At 42.5% G+C, this 21,207-nt stretch overlaps 1 pseudogene; it reads left to right on the top strand.

The window, feature by feature from the left end:
- The first annotated feature begins 367 nt into the window (after window positions 1–367).
- LOC149983988 (uncharacterized) lies at window positions 368–1,496 on the top strand (annotated as a pseudogene).
- Window positions 1,497–21,207: the final 19,711 nt, after the last annotated feature.

Raw genomic sequence — 21,207 nt, 5'->3', positions numbered from 1 at the left:
CGGGAGCACTGGTTGGTCGGCCCCAATTGAGGTAGGATGTACATGAATGTATAGTTAAAGTGACTATGCACATATGATAAACAGAGAGTAGCAGCAGCGTAAAAGAGGGGTTGAGGGGCACAAAATGCAAATAGTATGGGTAGCCATTTGATTACCTGTTCAGGAGTCTTATGATGTAAAGAAAGACATCAGCATAATTTCCGGTCACAATTTGCAAACTTGTTTACGTGCTGCTGTGCGCTTTGTTGCTAACCTTACTTTGTACCTGACAACTTTAAGGTTTTAACTTACAGTTTATATTTTTAGTTTTTCCCTCGCTCAACTTTTTTTCATTCAACTTTTTTCACTCCGGACGCTTTATCTGGACATGGTTCGTCAGGACCTCCAACAGCCAAAGCTGAGAAGTAACAGGAACATGATGCCTTCTAATTGCAGTCGCTGTATTCATAGTATACAGGAGAACTATTGACTTACGGTGATGATAGCTGTGCTGGAAGCCCAGCTTCACACACAATCGTTAGGCAAGGGTAATTTCAGTGTAGGAAAGGATGAAACAGCGTCTGTACCACCAGTAAGTACAGATATTAGTATAAATCCCCTCGCATAGTCCCCACAGCCGGACAACTTTCTAATGGCTTCTGGAGGGAAATGCTGTAGGAATGCTCAACCGCTGTTGCTCATTCAGCCGACAGAAACGTTCAACTGGTTCTCCCCATAAAGCAGCGAGTTGGAGTCAGAGGCCGAGCCTTCTCTGGTCTATACTCCTCCCGTTACAGGGTCTGAGACGCCGAAACCTCCCTCCATTAGTTCTGACAAATTCAAAACCCTAGTTATTGGCGACTCCATTACCCGTAGTATTAGACTTAAAACGAATCATCACTGTTTACCAGGGGACAGGGCTACTGACGTTAAGGCTAATCTGAAGATGGTGCTGGCTAAAGCTAAAACTGGTGAGTGTAGAGATTATAGGGATATTGTTATCCACGTCGGCACCAATGATGTTAGGATGAAACAGTCAGAGGTCACCAAGTGCAACGTAGCTTCAGCGTGTAAATCAGCTAGAAAGATGTGTCGGCATCGAGTAATTGTCTCTGGCCCCCTCCCAGTTAGGGGGAGTGATGAGCTCTACAGCAGAGTCTCACAACTCAGTCGCTGGTTGAAAACTGTTTTCTGCTCCTCCCAAAAGAAAGAATTTGTAGATAATTGGCCCTCTTTCTGGGACTCACCTACAAACAGGACCAAGCCTGGCCTGTTGTGGAGTGACGGACTCCATCTTAGCTGGAGGGGTGCTTCTCATCTTATCTAAGAACATAGACAGGGCTCTAATTCCCCTAGCTCCACAATGAGATAGGGTGCAGGCCAGGCAGCAGGCTGTTAGCCAGCCTGCCAGCTTAGTGGAGTCTGCCACTAGCACAGTCAGTGTAGTCAGCTCAGCTATCCCCATTGAGACTGTGTCTGTGCCTTGACCTAGGTTGGGCAAAACTAAACATGGTGGTGTTCGCCTTAGCAATCTCACTGGAATAAAGACCTCCTCCATTCCTGACATTATTGAAAGAGATTATGATACCTCACATCTCAAAATAGGGCTACTTAATGTTAGATCCCTCACTTCCAAGGCAGTTAAAGTCAATGAACTAATCACTGATCATAATCTTGATGTGATTGGCCTGACTGAAACATGGCTTAAGCCTGATGAATTGAATGCGTTAAATGAGGCCTCACCTCCTGGTTACACTAGTGACCATATCCCCTGCGCATCCCGCAAAGGTGGAGGTGTTGCTAACGTTTATGATAGCAAATTTCAATTTACAAACCCCCCCAACATTTGCGTCTTTTGAGCTATTCATGAAATGTTTGCAGCCAACTCAATCACGTAATATAGCTACTGTTTATAGGCCTCTTGGGCCATATACAGCATTCCTCACTGTTCCCTGAATTCCTATCGGACCTTGTAGTCATGGCAGATAATATTCTACTTTTTGGTGACTTCAATATTCACATGGAAAAGTCCACAGACCCACTGCAAAAGGCTTTCGGAGCCATCATCGACTCAGTGGGTTTTGTCCATGTCTCCGGACCTACTCACTGCCACACACATACTCTGGACCTAATTTTGTCCCGTGGATTAAATGTTGTGGATCTAAATGTTTTTCCTCATAATCCTGGACTATCGGACGCCAACCAAGGATCATCAAAAGTCGTGCTATAAATTCTCGGACAACCCAAAGATTCCTAGATGCCCTTGTCAGAGTACAAAAATCAGTTAAGCACCTAACTGAGGAACTCAATTCAACCTTGCGCATAAGAAACCAGCTCCCTGGTATACAGAAAATAACCGAGCTCTGAAGCAAAATTCCTGAAAATTGGAACAGAAATGGCACCACACCAAACTGGAAGTCTTCCGACTAGCTTGGAAAGACAGTACCTTGCAGTATTGAAGATCCCTCACTGCTGCTCGATCATCCTATTTTTCCAACTTAATTGAGGAAAATATGAACAATCCAAAATGTAAAAGCAGCATTCCCCAAGAGAGGATGGCTTTCAATTTAGCAGTGACAAATTCATGAACTTCTTTGAGGAAAAGATGATAGTTGAGTTGTCCTGAGTCTGCACAACTCTGCCAGGGCCTAGGATCAAGGGAGACACTCAAGTGTTTTAGTACTATATCTCTTAACACAATGATGAAAATAATCATGGCCTCTAAACCTTCAAGCTGCTTGCTGGACCCTATTCCAACTAAACTACTGAAAGAGCAGCTTCCTGTGCTTGGCCCCCCTATGTTGAACATAATAAACAACTCTCTATCCACCGGATGTGTACCAAACTCACCAAAAGTGGCAGTAATAAAGCCTCTCTTGAATAAACCAAACCTTGACCCAGAAAATATAAAAAACGATTGGCCGATATCGTATCTCCCATTCCTCTCAAATATTTTAGAAAAATATGTTGCGCAGTAACTCACTGCCTTCCTGAAGACAAACAATGTATACGAAACGCTTCAGTCTGGTTTTAGACCACATCATAGCACTGAGACTGCACTTGTGAAGGTGGTAAATTACCTTTTAATGGCATCAGACTGAGGCTCTGCATCTGTCCGGAGGATCTGTGTGGAGGATCAGTGTGGCAGATGAGTTGCTACCTACCCTCACCACCTGGGGGCGGCCTGTCAGGAAGTCCAAGATCCAGTTGCAGAGGGAGGTGTTTAGTCCCAGGATCCTTAGCTTAGTGATGAGCTTTGAGGGTACCATGGTGTTGAACACTGAGCTGTAGTCAATGAAAAGCATTCTCACATAAGTGTTCCTTTTGTCCAGGTGGGAAAGGGCAGTGTGGATCGCAATAGAGATTGCATCATCTGTGGATCTGTTTGGGTGGCATGCAAATTGGAGTGGGTCTAGGGTTTATGGGATAATGGTGTTGATGTGAGCCATTACCAACCTTTCAAAGCACTTCATGGCTACTGACGTGAGTGCTACCGGTCTGTAGTCATTTAGGCAGGTTGCCTTTGTGTTTTTGGGCACAGGGACTATGGTGGTCTGCTTGATTGTTGGTATTACAGACTCAATCAGGGACATGTTGAAAATGTCAGTAAAGACACCTGCCAGTTGGTCAGCACATGCCCGGAGCACACGTCCTGGTAATCCGTCTGGCCCCACAGCCTTGTGTATGTTGACCTGTTTAAAGGTCTTACTCACGTCAGCTACGGAGATCGTGATCACACAGTTGTCCGGAACAGCTGATGCTCTCATGTGTTCTTGCCTCAAAGCGAGCATAGAAGTGATTTAGCTCGTCTGGTAGGCTCGTGTCACTGGGCAGCTCGCAGCTTTGCTTCCCTTTGTAGTCTGTAATAGTTTGCAAGCCCTGCCACATAAGACGAGCGTAGGAGCCGGAGTAGTATGATTCAATCTTAGCCCTGTATTGACGCTTTGCCTGTTTGATGGTACGTCGCAGGGCATAGCAGGATTTCTTGTAAGGTTCCGGGTTAGACTCCCGCACCTTGAAAGCGGCAGATCTACCCTTTAGTTTAGTGCGAATGTTGCCTGTAATCCATGGTTTCTGGTTGGGGTATGTACGTATGGTCACTGTGGGGACGATGTCATCATTATTGATGAAGCCAATGACAGATGTGGTGTACTCCTCAATGCCATTGGAGGAATCCCGGAACATATTCCAGTCTGTGATTGCAAAACAGTCCTGTAGCTTAGCATCTGCTTCATCTGACCACTTTTTCATTTATCTAGTCACTGGTGCTTCCTGCTTTAATATTTTATTGTAAACAGGAATTAGGAGGATATAATTATGGTCAGATTTGTCAAATGGAGGGCAAGGGAGAGCTTTGTTTGCATCTATGTGTGTGGAGTATAGATGGTCCAGAGTTCTTTTCCCTCTGGTTGCACATATAACATGTTGATAGAACTTAGGTAAAACTGATTTAAGTTTCTCTGCATTAAAGTCCCCCGCTACTAGGAGCGCCGCCTCTGGGTGAGCGTTTTCTTGTTTGCTTATGGCGGAATACAGCTGATTCAATGCTATCCTGTGCCAGCCTCTGACTATACTTCTGCCTGGTGTGTGCAATAAATATACTTGAATTTTCTTTTTATACTCTTCTTGCACACCACCATTTCTATGAAACTACTCAATATCTTGTTCAGTTGATATGGTTTTGATATTCAGAGCTTTATGTACTGTATAGTAGTAGATCAGTATTCATATAGAGTACAGTAATGCATTTCGTTTTATATTTATTGCCAAATTGAGAGAGAACTCACCCCCCTCTCCCTCTCTACCTTTCACCCCCCTGTATCCAGTGTGGAGAGTATTACCACTGATATTTCCTTTCCCCTCTCAGCCTTTCCACTGATCTGAAAAACAAGGTTAGGAGTTAATGGAATGGGATGGTAAAGAGCTTTCAAAATAATGTCTGTTGCTAATAGAAAAGTTTGTGGCACCCTGTACTGATACCTCACTTGTCAAAAGGGTATGCCAAGGACACAAATTGAAAAATAAAAATGGAAAAATGCTTGATCTGTGTATCTTTTTTGTCTGTTTATTCGTCCTCTCTGCTCTTGAACAAATAAATACTTAACAGAAGATGGGTAAATGGTCATGTTCACCACGCAAAACGTGTTTATGTGAGTCTGGTGTCTACTGTGTGTCACAATATGCACTTCTGGCCTGCAGAGGCGTATCCTGTTCAACCTGCTCTTGGACCCTCTTGATGAGTTCTAAACACCTCAAGAAATGCTCCGTAACCTAGTAGATTCGTTGATGCAGATTTTTATTAACTAGTCACACCAAGGACTCCAAACAAATCAGCACATGCAGTATGCTATCTCCATGCAGTAGCAGAGCCTAAACCTGACAGTCTACTGTCCACTGACAATCTCAAAATATCCCTGGAACATTTTAGAAGCCCACATGAATCAAGGGGCTCAGAAACACTGTACCTAAATGATTGATACATCACTCTCCATAGAGCTTGCTCCTCAGTTCCAGTCTTGGAGCAAGTTAATGTTTTAAGCATCTCCATCCTAAATATGTGTGGCACTCTTTGCTTTATGAGCTGGGCTTGTCGCTAAACTTTTCAATTAGGCACTAAGTCACCTCTGAAGAGGTTATGAGTTATGCAACACCATACATTATGTATTCAACATTCACTGTAAGTTTGTACTCAGGCTTTGTGACCTTCTCTGACAAAGTGAGTGAAGATGGGCCTCGGATCAAAGTATTGTCACATTAAAGGTAGTCTGAGAACAATATAGTGTACCCTCTTCATTCTGTGTGGTCAAGCACAGAGGGAGCAGTATAGTGAACGTGCTGCCCTGATACCTGGGTAATATTGCCAACTGAGCATATCGTACTGGCTGACAGAGTAAACATCTTAACTGGGTTTTGACACCAATATGTACAGCCTGGGATAACAGTGTCTTAAAAGGCATACTTCAGAATTTTGGATACCATTTTTATGTCTCTGCGCTCAGTTTGAAGGAAGTTGTTATCTAGCGTGTCTAACGATGACTGGAAGTCTATGGTATCTGCTAGCATAATAGCAAATAGCCATAGACCTCCAGTTATTTTACATGCTAGCAGATAACCATAGACTTCCAGTCATTGTGCTAGTTAACAGTAGTTAGCATTGGCTCGCATAACTACCTCTAACTTCCTTCATACTTGACACAGATACATAAAATGGTATCCACAAGTTCATGTGACTCTGGGGAAGCAGATAAAGGACATTATTGCTAAAATCCTGAGGTAACCTTTTAAGTGAAATGTCAAGATTTTATAGAAAGATATATTAGAGCCACTGGCCAGGCACCGGTCTCCTTTCTCTCTTGGTAGAATGTATATATTCTGACTAGAGGTCGACTGATTATGATTTTTCAATACCGATACCAATTTATTGGAGGACCAAAAAAGCCGATACCGAGTAATCGGCCGATTTAAAAAACATGTATTTGTAATAATGACAATTACAACAATACTGAATGAACACTTATTTTAACTTAATATAATACATCAATAAAATCAATTTAGCCTCAAGTAAATAATGAAACATGTTCAATTTGGTTTAAATAATGCAAAAACAAAGTGTTGGAGAAGAAAGTAAAAGTGCAATATGTGCTATGTAAGAAAGCTAACGTTTCAGTTCGTTGCTCAGAACATGAGAACATATGAAAGCTGGTGGTTCCTTTTAACATTAGTCTTTCCCAGGTATGAAGTTTTAGGTTGTAGTTAGTATAGGAATTATAGGACTATTTCCCTTTATACCATTTGTATTTCATTAACATTTGACTATTGGATGTTCTTATAGGCACTTTAGTATTGCTAGTGTAACAGTATAGCTTCCGTCCCTCCCTTCGCTCCTCCCTGGGCTCGAACCAGCAACACAACGACAACAGCCACCATTGAAGCAGCGTTACCCATGCAGAGCAAGGGGAACAACTACTAGAAGGCTCAGAGCGAGTGACGTTTGAAACGTTATTAGCGCATGCTAACTAGCTAGCCATTTCACTTCAGTTACACCAGCCTGGAGTTGGAAGGCTTGAAGTCATAAACAGAGCAATGCTTGACGCACAACGAAGAGCTGCTGGCAAAACCACGAAAGTGCTGTTTGAATGAATGTTTACGCGCCTGCTTCTGCCTACCACCGCTCAGTCAGATACTTCGACACTTGTATACTTGTATGCTTGTATGCTCAGTTAGATTATACGCAACGCAGGACACGCTAGATAATATCTAGTAATATCATCAACCATGTGTAGTTAACTAGTGATTTATGATTGATTGTTTTTTATAAGATAAGTTTAATGCTAGCTAGCAACTTACCTTGGCTAACTGCATTCGCATAACAGGCAGTTAGTCTCCTTGTGTAGACAACGAGAAGCAGGTCGTTATTGCGTTGAACTAGTTAACTGTAAGGTTGCAAGATTTGATCCCCCGAGCTGACAAGGTGAAAATCTATCGTTCTGCCTCTGAACGAGGGAGTTAACCCACCGTTCCTAGGCCGTCATTGGAAATAAGAATGTGTTCTTAACTGACTTGCCTAGTTAAATAAAGGTATAAAAAATAATAATAAATAAATAAAAATTGGCAAATCGGCGCCCAAAAATACCGATTTCTGATTGTTATGAAAAATTGAAATCGGCCCCCTAATTAATCGGCCATTCCGATTAATCGGTCGACCTCTAGTTCTGACCCTCATAAATCATTCCCCATGGAGCCAGAGTCTGTTTGTCAGTGGGCGACACAAACACAGACACACACAAACACAAACACACACATCCTGTGCCCATCACTGAATAAATATTCTAAGACGGGAAGGAACACAAGTTGAAGTCAGTAGTGTATCCTGTTTTTCATTCTGCCAAATGTATTATTTAATTTTTTATTTTTTTATTTCACCTTTATTTAACCAGGTAGGCCAGTTGAGAACAAGTTCTCATTTACAACTGCCACTGGCCAAGATAAAGCAAAGCAACCATAACACAAAATAAACTCTCTGTTAGTATACATTGAACACTGGCAAATTAAAACGGAAATACCCTTCAGCTGATATTGATAATATAAATGGAATTGTGCATTAGCAATTCCCACTATATGTATTGTAAAATCACAAATATTACTAGCAACTGTAGACTTCTTTCACACAGGATGAGGATGGAAGATGGTCTCTTATGTTTGATTAATCTAGATTAAAACCAGTGGTGGCTGCACATGGAAACCATGTGTTTGATGTATTGGACACCATTCCACTGATTCTGTTCCAGCCATTCCCACGAACCCTCCACCCCAATTAAGGTGCCACCAACCTCCTGTGATTAAAACACATATAGGTGTGTAGGTCAAGGTTAAACTATATAGGGTTTCATCAGGAAATGGCATTTGTAAACATGCTAAGCTTCTCATCCAAAATGCTATGATAAAAAAAACGGTAAATGGTTTATAAATATTTCACAGTGAAATGCTTTATTGCATTGAAATCAAATCAAATGTTATTTTAACAATTGTAGACTAACAGTGAAATGTTTAATTACGGGTCCTTTTCCAACAACGCAGAGTTAAATAGTGCCACAGTGAATTACAAATAAAAATAAAGAGTAAAATAACATGGCTATATATAAGGAGTAGAAAATAACATGGCTATATAGAGGGAGACCCAGTACCGAGTCGATGTACATATAGGTAGGGGTAAAGTGACTAGCAGCAGCGTATGTGGTGAGTGTGAAAGTGTGTGTGTGTGGCATCAGTGTGCATGTGTGTGCATATGTAGTGTGTGTATGTGTGTGTTGGGAAGTCTGTGTGAGTGTGTGGGTAGAGTCCAGTGTGTGTTCATAGAGTCAGTCAAAGAGAGTTAGTTCAACAAAGGGTCAATGCAGGTAGTCCGGGTAGACATTTGATTAGCTACTTAGCAGTCTTGTTTATAAGTCATATGGCTTTGGGATAGAAGATGTTCAATGTCCTGTTCGTTCCTGACTTGGTGCAGTGGTATCGCTTACCATGCTGGAGCAGCAAGAACAGTCTGTAGCTTGTGTGGCTGGAGTCTTTGACAATTTTTTGGGCATACCTCTGATACTGATTAGTACAGAGGTATGGCCCAGTAGTGTACTGGGCCATACGCACTACCCTCTGTAGGAGCTTGTGGATGGATGCCATGCAGTTGCCTTACCAAGCGGTGATGCAGCCAGTCAAGATGCTCTCAATGTTGCAGCTGTATAACTTTTTGATGGTCTGAGGGCCCATGCCAAATCTTTTCAGCCTCCCGAGGGGGAAGAAGACTAAGAAGGAATCCTACTACACCAGCTGTGATGCTCGTCGGAGTCATCCCAGACACCCTGGACCCACTACAATCGCATACCGCCCCAACAGATCCACAGGTGACACAATATATTTCGTACTCCACACTTTCCTTTCCACTTGGACAAAGGGAACACCTATGTGAGAATGCTGTTCATTGACTAAGCTCAGCGTTCAACACCATACTGCCCTTGAAGCTCATCACTAATTTAAGGTCCCTGGGACACCATTCTTTGCAACTGGATCCTGGACTTCCTGATGGGTGGTGGTGAGGATAGGGAGCAACAAATCCGCCACATTGACCCTCTACACGGGGGCTTCTCAGGGGTGCGTGCTTAGTCCCCTCCTGTACTCCCTATTCACCTACAACACCATCATTAAGTTTGCCGACAACTATGAGACAGCCTATAGGGAGAGGTCAGAGACCTGGCAGTGTGGTGCCAGGACAACAACCTCTCCCTCAATGTCAGTAAGACAAAGAAGCTGATAGTGGACTACAGGAAAGGGAGGGCTGAGCATGCCCCCATTCACATCGACGGGGCTATAGCGGAGCTGGTCGAGAGCTTCAAGTTCCTAGGTGTCTTCATCACTAAGGATCTATTATGGTCCAAACACAACACAGTCGTGATAAGAGCATGACAACGCCTCTTCCCCCTAGGACATTTATTTATGTTAAGGTGCAGGGAGAAAGAGAAAAATACCCCTGGTTAAACCCTCTGAACTAGATGAATTATCCTGACTGGGAAAGAGAGAATGCATCTAGCCGTTCTCGCCAGGGGGTGCTTTACCTTCCACTTACATCTCCAGAGGGGGGATGGAAAGCTACAGAGCTCAGTCCCCTACAGGCGCTGGCCATAGCAGTGTGCAATGGCTAAAATTAAGTGCATTCAGACAGTAGGAGGCGGGGAGGTGGTGGAGACCAGAGATGGAACAGTGGGGGGAATGGTAGTGTATTACATTTGTTGGCATACTCGTGAGCAAGGCTTTGACCAGGAACCTAAAAACAATTTTGCTGCCACTGTACCAAAAAGCCTGTGTAATGATGTGCGCTGAGAGTCGGAAAGCAAGTTCAGGGAGTGAGTGTTTTTAATAAATAAACACAACATAATACAAAATAAGAAACACGAACAACACACAGACATGACATAGGAACAGAAACAATAACGCCTGTGGAAGGAACCAAAGGGAGTGACATGTATATGGAAGGTAATCAGGTAAGTGATAGAGTCCAGGTGAGTCTGATGAAGTGCAGGTGCGCATAACGATGGGGACAGGGGTGCACCATAACGAGCAGCCTGGTGACCTAGAGGCCAGAGAGGGAGCACAAGTTACAGTACCCCCTCCATGATGCGCAAGCACGCTGACCAAAATTATCCCGGGGAGCAGGAGCAGACCGGTCACCACTATTGAGGGAGCATGGCGACCTAGAACACCGGCTCGAGCCACATGATGCCAACCAAAGGGACGATACCAGGGATCAGGAGCGGACCGGTCACCCCTGCTGATGCGGCTAGAGTGTGGAAACCTGACAGACCGGCTGAGGCAGGGTAGCCTGATGAGACTGAGGAGGCAGGGGAGCCTGGCGATCTGTCTGAGGCATGAGAGCCCGTAGCGGTTCCCGGACCGGACGTCATTCCCCCAGAAAAATAAAAAATAAAAAATCCCTGAATCTTCCCTTTGGTGAGGCATTATTCTGTAACCAGGTGCACTGAGTGTCGTGAAGCAAGTTCAGGGAGTGAGTGTTTTAATCTTGCGACTAGCCATCCCGGATCCGGGATCGTGAATACAGCCTCAAGCTCATTACCATAACGCAACGTTAACTATTCATGAAAATCGCAAATGAAATGAAATAAATATGCTAGCTCTCAAGCTTAGCCTTTTGTTAACAACACTGTCATCTCAGATTTTCAAAATATGCTTCTCAACCATAGGAAAACAATCATTTGTGTACCAGTAGCTAGCTAGCGTAGCATTTAGCATTAGCGTTAGCGTTAGCATTCAGCAGGCAACATTTTCACAAAAAACAGAAAAGCATTCAAATAAAATAATTTACCTTTGAAGAACTTCAGATGTTTTCAATGAGGAGACTCTGTTAGATAGCAAATGTTCAGTTTTTCTGAAAGATAATTTGTTTAGGAGAAATCGCTCCGTTTGGTGCGTCACGTTTGGCTACCAAAAAAAAACGAAAATCCAGTCATCAAAACGCCGAACTTTTTTCCAAATTAACTCCATAATATCGACTGAAACATGGCAAACGTTGTTTAGAACCAATCCTCAAGGTGTTTTTCAGGTATCTCTTCGATGATATATCGTTCGTGGAAGTGTGCTTTCTCTCCTGAATCCCAGGAGAAAATGCCCGCACCTGAAGATTACGCACCAATTTAGACAAAGGACACCGGGCGGACCCCTGGAAAATGTAGTCTCTTATGGCCAATCTTCCAATGATATGCCTACAAATACGTCACAATGCTGCAGACATCTTGAAGAAACGACAGAAAGGGCAGGCTCGTTCGTGGTCCATTCACAGCCATATAAGGAGACAATGGAAAACAGAGCTTCAGAAATTCTGCTCATTTCCTGTTTGAAGTTTCATCTTGGTTTCACAGATAATTTCTTTGCAGTTTTGGAAACGTCAGACTGTTTTCTTTCCAATTATATGCATAGTCGAGCATCTTTTCGTGACAAAATATTGCGCTTAAAACGGGCATGTTTTTTTATCCAATAATGAAATAGTGCCCCCATAGACTCAACAGGTTAATAAATAAACACAACATAATACAAAATAAGAAACACGAACAACACACAGAAATGACACAGGAACAGAAACAATAACGCCTGGGGAAGAGTCCAGGTGAGTCTGACACACAGGTGCGCGTAACGATGGTGACAGGGGTGCACCATAACGAGCAGTCTGGTGACCTAGAGCCCGGAGAGGGAGCACACCTGACAGCCTGGACCTGTTATCGGGGAGACCTGGGTTTAACGAGGTGGTCTGTCGCTTCAAACAAGCACATCAAAAGCTACCATGCATTGCCGCAAATAGCTGTCTGATGGTGTGCTAGGGTCAGCTGGTGAAGTGAAATGGCAACAGGGTGGTGACTTGTTTTTAGACTTCACAAATGCATGCTGTGACTCCAACTGCTTGGAATACTGTAACTGCAGACTGAGATAATGGGCGTTTGCACCTGCCTCCCCAGCCAACATGTAATAGACCTGTGGTGTATATTCAGATAAAACTGCATGAATATCTTTAAATTACACTATAGTTCAAGAAGATTGCATATTACCCACTGGGCACAAATGTCAATTCAATGTCTATTCCACATTGGTTCAATGCAATTTCACATTGAAATGACATGGAAGCAACATTGATTCAACCAATGTGTGCCCAGTGGGTATGTACATGTAAACAATAACTTTTGAGACATGGATTAAATAATGTTTCCCTGTTTCTCAGCCACATATAATTTTTAATGTGAGCTGAAATGGACTGGGAGCTGCAAGTTTCGCTGGGCAAGACCAGGTCAGAACACTGAGAAGGAGATTGGATCTGAATTGCTCTAATGTCAGAGTCAGATAGCAGAGAGAACAAAGAGTACACCCCCACCGTCACGCTGCATGCCGAAGGTGCTCTAACAAAATCACGCTGCCAGTAATGAGAGGGCTATGAGATCCCGTGTTCATAGTTTAGTCTTATAATTCTTTAGAGTCTAAGACGTTGAGGGAGGGGGGGGGGGCCTAAACTGACATATTGATTTGAATTGCTTTAAGATAGTCATACTACGGATCATTTAGCTATTTGATTGTGAATTTTAGAACTTCTTTAGGTATCTGCCCATGAACAAGACAGTTAACCCACTGTTCCTAGGCCATCATTGAAAATAAGAATTTGTTCTTAACTGACTTGCCTAGTTAAATAAAGGTCAAATAAATACATGGGAAACATGACAGTCAAAAAATAAGTCAGAAGAAACAAGGTTTTGAAGTGTCTGTCCAAATAAATCCCCCCCACATATTTAACCCCATTTTTGGCACTTCCAATTTGTTTTTTTAAACCGGTATCTCCCCTTTCCACAGTGGGGAGTTTGTAGCCCAAATGGTTTTTCGGACCCTACTGAACAGAAGTTGGCACATCTACAGTACAGTACAGACTCCAGATGAGTCTCCTGATACTTGTAGGGATTGTAGAGCAAATTGGAGAGCACCATCGTGTTCGTAAGAGTCTCCCCTTTCCATCAGTGAATAGTTTGTAGGGCAAACCGTTCAGACGCTACAGGTGTTTAAGTGAGAAGACTGATTTTTGGAATGTCTCATGGTCTGACAAACACCGCTCTAGCTCTGCCACCTTTCACCGCAGACGCCACTTTGCATCAATCAACTCTAGGGGGTTAAACGCTGCTGTCGTACAGCTCCACATCTACTAAACAGATACTTCTAATTGAATGGAATGCATTATGGAACACCCAATCAGGACTGAGCATTGCAGAGGTTAATCTGTGTTATTTGTTGTCAGTGAGAAGCGGGGGGTATGGGTATTAGGGGAGGCAGAGGGTAGCCCAACGCTCTGCAAACAGAGCCCCACCGCAGCTTGTGTTTACGTAGCTCCACAGTGGGACATTGTTTGCTTTGCTGGTGTCACAGACTTTGAGATAACCTCGCTCCAACCAGAATTTAATTAGTTAGACCCTGTGTTAGAGGGATCAAAGAGGAGGTGGGAGGGGATCACATGGGAGGGGACCACACGGGCTCTACTTTGGGCCAACACTATCTCAAAACACAACACTGACACTGATGCAACCTACAGCTAAATAGAAAATGTTTTGGAATCCCTGCTGGACTGAAACAAACACATGACATGCATGCCTGATCAGCAACATTAATGTGGGAAAGTAATATTAAGAAATATTATGGTACCCACCTCACAAGGAGGGTCATGAATTGACTGACAGTACATGTAAATCCTGAATTGATCAGCTTACCTACAGGATTTGGCAGATGCCTGGAAATCTAAATAACGTCCTAGAAGTTAGAATATGAGACTGGATGATGCGTCATTATCAGATGCTGTGTCAAATCTCAGATGTGCTTTTGGGCACGAACATTCAACAAATACATTTTAGAGAATCATTTGTAGACGGCAAATTGACCTCAATAATTCCAAAGAGTTATAATGTATGACTAGAACATAATAATTTTAAAACTTGAATACATTTGTATACAATCGCTCTATTGTGCGTAGGAATACTTGGGAACAGAATTCTTACATTAAAATAACTTGGAGCTGATTTCCTGGTGTTTTTACAGTCTATTATGTCCAACAATGAAAATATATAGATTTTTATGTATTATTTATTTTTTTGCTCAGAAAAGTTGGGGTGCCAAATAAAACAATAGACGGATATACACAAAGCAAATATTTTGCTTGATAATTATCAGCTACATATGTGAATCATAATAATCTAGCCAGCCAGCTAGTTAGTTAAACACACAAAAAATTACTTACAGTCTATGTTATGCAAGGTAGATGTACATTTTTAATGGGAAGCTACCAATTTTTCATGGCTAGCTAGCTAGCCAGTTAGCCCGATTGACTTCCTATGGACTTACCCATTGACTGAACCGTTTTCCAGCCAGGACAATGGCAATAGAGATGAAACATGAAATATCAAATCAAATCAAATTGATTTATATAGCCCTTCGTACATCAGCTGATATCTCAAAGTGCTGTACAGAAACCCAGCCTAAAACCCCAAACAGCAAGCAATGCAGGTGTAGAAGCACGGTGGCTAGCAAAAACTCCCTAGAAAGGCCAAAACCTAGGAAGAAACCTAGAGAGGAACCAGGCTATGTGGGGTGGCCAGTCCTCTTCTGGCTGTGCCGGGTGGAGATTATAACAGAACATGGCCAAGATGTTCAAATGTTCACAAATGACCAGCATGGTCGAATAATAATAAGGCAGAACAGTTGAAACTGGAGCAGCAGCACGGTCATGTGGACTGGGGACAGCAAGGAGTCATCATGTCAGGTAGTCCTGGGGCATGGTCCTAGGGCTCAGGTCCTCCGAGAGTGAGAAAGAAAGAGAGAATTAGAGAGAGCATATGTGGGGTGGCCAGTCCTCTTCTGGCTGTGCCGGAAGACACAAAGCAGGACAAAAAGGCTTCTCAACAGTTTATACCCCCAAGCCATAAGACCCCTGAAATGGCTACCCAACCTATTTGCATGGTGTGCCCCTCCCAACCCCTCTTTTTACGCTGTTGCTACTCTCTGTTTATCATATATGCATTGTCACTTTAACTATACATTCATGTACACTGTACATACTACCTCAATTGGGCCAACCAACCAGTGCTCCCGCACATTTGCTAACCGGGCTATCTGCATTGTGCCCTGCCACCCGTCAACCCCTCTTTTATGCTATTGCTACTCTGTTCATCATATATGATAGTCACTTTAACCATATCTACGTGTACATACTACCTCAATCAGCCTGACTAACCAGTGTATGTAGCTTCCCTTTTTTTATAGCCTGTATGTAGCCTGTCTTTTTACTTAATTTTTTTACTTACCTATTGTTCACCTAACACCTTTTTTGCACGTGACAAATAATCTTTGATTTGAAAAACTACACTGTTTGTGTTCGTCCATTTTCCCAATCACCTTTCCATGGTTAAATGCAGTGATTTGTGCTTTCTATCCACGGTTTCTGGTTAGGGTAGGGTTTAATAGTCACAGTAGGTACAGTAGGTAAAATATCTCCAATACACTTCCTTATAAACTCACTCACCGAATCAGCGTATACGTCGATATTATTCTCTGAGGCTACTCGGAACATGCCCCAGTTTGTGTGATCAAAACAATCTTGAAGGGTGGATTCCGATTGGTCAGACCAGCATTGAAGTAGTCCTTAGCACGAGTACATCCTGTTTGATTTTCTGCCTTTAGGAAGGGAGGAGAAAAATGGAGTCGTGGTCAGATTTGCCAAAATGAGGGCAGGGGAGGGCCATGTATGCATTGCGGAAGTTAGAGTAGTAGTGATCCAGTGTTTTTCCAGCGCAAGTGCTACGGTCAATATGCTGATAGAATTTAGGTAGCCTTGTTCTCAAATTTGCTTTGTTAAAATCCCCAGCTACAAGAAATGCAGCCTCAGGATATATGGTTTCCAGTTTGCACAAAGTCCATTGAAGTTCCTTGAGGGCCATCGTGGTATCGGCTTGAGGGAGATAATATGGTCAAGATTTGATTGTGAGGAATTCTAGGCCAGGTGAACAAAAGGACTTGAGTCCCTGTTACAATTACACCATGAGTCGTTAATCATGAAACATACACCCCAGCTCTCTTCCTGGAGAGATGCGTATTCCTGTCAGCAAGACACAAAGAATCCAGGTGGCTGTACCAACTCTGACAGCATATCCCGAGGCAGCCATGTTTCCGTGAAACAGAGTATGTTACAATCCCTGATGTCTCTCTGGAAAGCAACCCTTGCCCTAATTTCGTCTACCTTGTTATCTAGAGACTGGACATTAAACAGTAATATACTCGGAAGCGGTGGATGGTGTGCGCGCCTCCGAAATCTGGCCAGAAGACTGCTCCGTCTACCTCTTCTCCAGTGGCGTTGTTTTGGATCAGCCTCTGGAGAAAGTTCAAATGCCCTGGGTGGTTTGGACAAAGTCGTATTCCTGGTCGTAGTGCTGCTAAATTAACCTCGCTCTGATATCCAATAGTTCTTCCTGGAAGTATGTAATAATACTTAAGTTTCCTAAGGACTAGAAGCGTGGCAGCCCCCTGTCGGCGCCATCTTCTTCATCTAAGAGAGGCTAAGAGCAGAGCGAAATAGATTGGGGAACAGTGTTTTTCTAGGTATGTGAGGTCACATGGTATCGCACCTAGGTGCGGAAGGGAGCCATACAGTGTTGGGCCCATCGGGTTTTTGACAACTCTCCCACTCCACTGAAAGATCGGACACAAAATATTGGCACCATTGTAACAGGTTGTAATCAAGCCCTGGTCTCCAGCATGGGAACAGAAGAGGAAAACCTGGTGTAGTGGTCTCAGGTTGGTATACTCCAAATCATGTTGGCTCTGACAGACACACAAGCTTTGCAGGTCCATCAACCCTTTAAAATGCCTCACACCCTGCAGTAACCTGTGGATCATGAGAGAACCTTCATAAAATCAACAGATCGTTATTAACCTATTTATTGATACTTCATGTAGTGTCCTGGAATACTTAGTTTGAAGTGAGGCACCTGCATACATAAAGACTCCATATGACATGATGCTGTACTTAAAGGAAAAATCCACCCAAAACTTCTCATTCCTTTAATATACAGTGTTAAATAACACTAATACTGTACGTGGGAACAAATATTTTTTGTGAACAAATGTTTAATTTTGGTGTTATAATAAGGTTGGTAGCAACATGGAAAATTGTTGTGGAAATCTGTTGCCGCTCAAGTCAACTACAAAATCCACAATATAATGCTCTCTCTATGGGCTGGGGGCTAGCTTTTGAGTAAATGGGAAGCGTTGCCCATGCCTCTCACACCCTGCAATAACCCGTGGATCATGAGAGAACCTTCATAAATCAACAGATCGTTAATAACCTATTTATTGACACTTCATGTAGTGTCCTGGAATACTTAGTTTGAAGTGAGGTGGAACCGTTCGGACGGTACAGACGTTTTTTGAATAGAGCGATTTTCGGTATGTCTCATGGTCTGACAAACACCACTCTAGCTCTGCCACCTTTCACTGCAGATGCGGAAGTAAAACATTGGTGGATGCAGTGGATTGAGACCCATCCAATAAAAAAAAAGATATCGCTTAAACTGATTTTTTATTATGTTACTTTGAATTTCAACTCTAGGGAGTTAAAACTACTCCTTTAAATGAAGTATTTTCCTATGAGAGTCTTGGTGGGAACTGTTTGAGGATTGGAGCAGGATCTCTTTGGGTCTTGAACTTGCTTTATTAGTCACAATTAACACATTGCCTTTGGTTTCATTATTTCAGTAGGTTCATGTTCAGTTCAATTGTATCAGTTACAGTGTATTTGGAAAGTATTCAGACCCCTTGACTTTTTCCACATTTTGTTAAGTTACAGCTGTATTGTAAAATTGATTAAATCATTTTTTCCCCTCGTCAATCTACACACAATACCCCATAATGACAAAGCAAAAACTGTTTTTAGAATTGTTTACAAGTGTATATAAAAAAAACGATTTAATATCATATTTAAATAAGTATTCAGACCCTTTACTCAGTACTTTGTTGAAGCACATTTGGCAGCGATTACAGACAGATTACATACAAGGATCTCTCTGTATTTTGCTCCGTTCATCTTTGCCTCAATCCTGACTAGTCTCCCAGTCTCTGCCGCTGAAAAAACATCCCCACAGCACCATGCTTGACCGTAGGGATGGTGGCAGGTTTCCTCCAGATGTGACGCTTGGCATTCAGGTCAAAGAGTTCAATCTTGATTTCATCAGACCAGATAATCTTGTTTCTCATGGTCTGAGAGTCTTTAGGTACCTTTTGGCAAACTCCAAGTGGGCTGTCATGTGGCTTTTACTGAGGACTGGCTTCCATCTGGCCACTAAACCATAAAGGCCCTGGTTGGTGGAGTGCTGCAGAGCTGGTTGTTCTTCTGGAAGATTCTCCCATCTCCACAGAAGAACTCTCGAGCTCTGTCAGTGTGACCATTGGGTTCTTGTTTACCTCCCTCACCAAGGTCCTTTTCCCCCGTTTGCCGAGTTTGGCCCGGGGCCAGCTCTAGGAAGAATCTTGGTGCTTCCAAACTTCTTTCAATTAAGAATGATGGAGGCCAATCTGTTCTTGGGGATCTTCAATGCTGCAGAACATTTTTGGCACACTTCCCCAGATCTGTGCCTCAACACAATCCTGTCTTGGAGCTCTGTGGACAATTTCTTTGACCTCGTGGCATAGTTTTTGCTCTGACATGCACTGTCAACTGTAGGACCTTATATAGAGGGTGTGTGCCTTTCCAAATCATGTCCGATCAATTGAATTTACCACAGATGGACTCTGATCAAGTTTAAGAAACATCTCAAGGATGATCATCGGAAACAGGATGCATATCTGAGCTCAATGTCAAGTCTCATAGCAAAGGGTCTGAATACTTATGTAAATAAAGTAGGTATGTTTTTTTATTTGTAATAAATTTGCAAACATTTCTAAAAGCCTGGTTTCGCTTTGTCATTATGGGGTAATGTGTGTAGATTGCTGAGGATGTATTTGTATTTTTATCCATTTTAGAATAAGGCTGTAACATAAGAAAATGTGTGAAAGGCAAGGGGGTCTAAATACTTTCCGAAGGAAATGTAAGATACATGTCTTGATGTTCATGCATATTACATCTATGGACAATAACTGGATACTGTGAAGGCCATGTTTCTCCAATGTTAGGTTGGCTATTTCCTGTAGCTGAAGTCTCTGCTGTGGCTAACTAACTTGGTTTTGGTGGGTCATAGGATAATTCAGGTGCACTGTAAAATAATACAATGCACCTTAAAAGAAGAAAGATATCTATGTTATTCTCTATGTCTTCAGCTAAACCCTATTTTCAATGAATGAAGTCATTGTCCAATAGATCTGCTTCTGTCATTGCACGGTAACCTGAAGACCCAATGTAACTGCAATTAAATAAAAAAGTATTTAGAGAAGTGTTCTGATTTGGATCATCTAACGTTTAGATTAGACCAGAGACACTACTACATTTAAACACAGAGGTAGATTATTTCCCCAGGCGTTCTGCCATCCAACATAAAAGCAGACACAAGACTTAATGATGATTGAAAGCGTTTTTCACATGAAGAACTATTTAATATTTTCCATTTAATGCATATTACCACCAGAGTAAATTATACTCCTGTAAGTAAGCAATGTATGTACTAGTGTGGAGCAATCTTACTGATTGTTCTAGCCACCTGAATAGTCCGAAGGAGTTTTAAATGACAAAGTTTCAACTTGCACTCACTGTGGAAATGAAGTTACTCTACATTGATGAAGTGATTTGCTGTGCCAGTGAGCATTGTGTCAGTGGGTCAACAGAAGCAGCTATTTTGGGGCTCCCAAAACACAGATTAGGGTTGACATGGTGATACTTTTACTTTACAGCTCCTGAAGAAGTTGGTAGTCTAGTAGATACAGTTTGGTGGTTCACATTGTCGAAAACCCTACTCCAAAATCAGACTTTGGCATTTTTTCGAATTCAAGTCCATTATTATTCTAATCTTGTCCTCCATTTCTCATTCAATTGTTTGGAGTTAAAAGTTGTTGAGGATAGGGGGCAGTATTTTCACTTTGGATGAATTGCGTGCCCATAGTGAACTGCATCCTACTCTGTCCTAGATTGCTAATATATGCATATTATTATTACTATTGGATAGAAAACACTCTGAAGTTTCTAAAACTGTTTGAATTATGTCTGTGAGTATAACATAACTCATAGGGCAGGCAATCTTCCAAACCAGAAGTTAAATTCTTAATGTGGGGCAACTTTGACGTCATCGCCCCCTCCTTTCCCAACAAGATATGGATCTGGTAGCACTTCCTACACCTTCCACTCAATGTCCTCATTCAGTAGAACGTGGAATTGAGCATTTGCTGTGAACTTTGACCGAATGGGAGGGGAAATAGTCAGTGTCCCGACAGAATGGCATTTTCCTGTGGCGCATTTCTCTGTGGGTGCTACCGCCGTTCCATTTGGCTACAGCTGAAAACGTATGATCCGGTTGGAACGTTATTGGATATATATGATAATAACATCCTGAAGATTGATTCTCTACTTAGTTTGACCACTTTTACCTGGAATACATCTTTTGGAAGTTTTTTGGAAGTTTTCGTGCGAGTTTTCCTGGACCAGCAGTCAGTTTTTGGGCACGTGAGCTGAAT

Source organism: Oncorhynchus mykiss, chromosome 4, assembly GCF_057628025.1.
Source record: "Oncorhynchus mykiss isolate SJ-2025 chromosome 4, ASM5762802v1, whole genome shotgun sequence".
NCBI lineage: Eukaryota > Metazoa > Chordata > Actinopteri > Salmoniformes > Salmonidae > Oncorhynchus > Oncorhynchus mykiss.
This window is presented reverse-complemented; position numbering and strand designations above follow the sequence as displayed.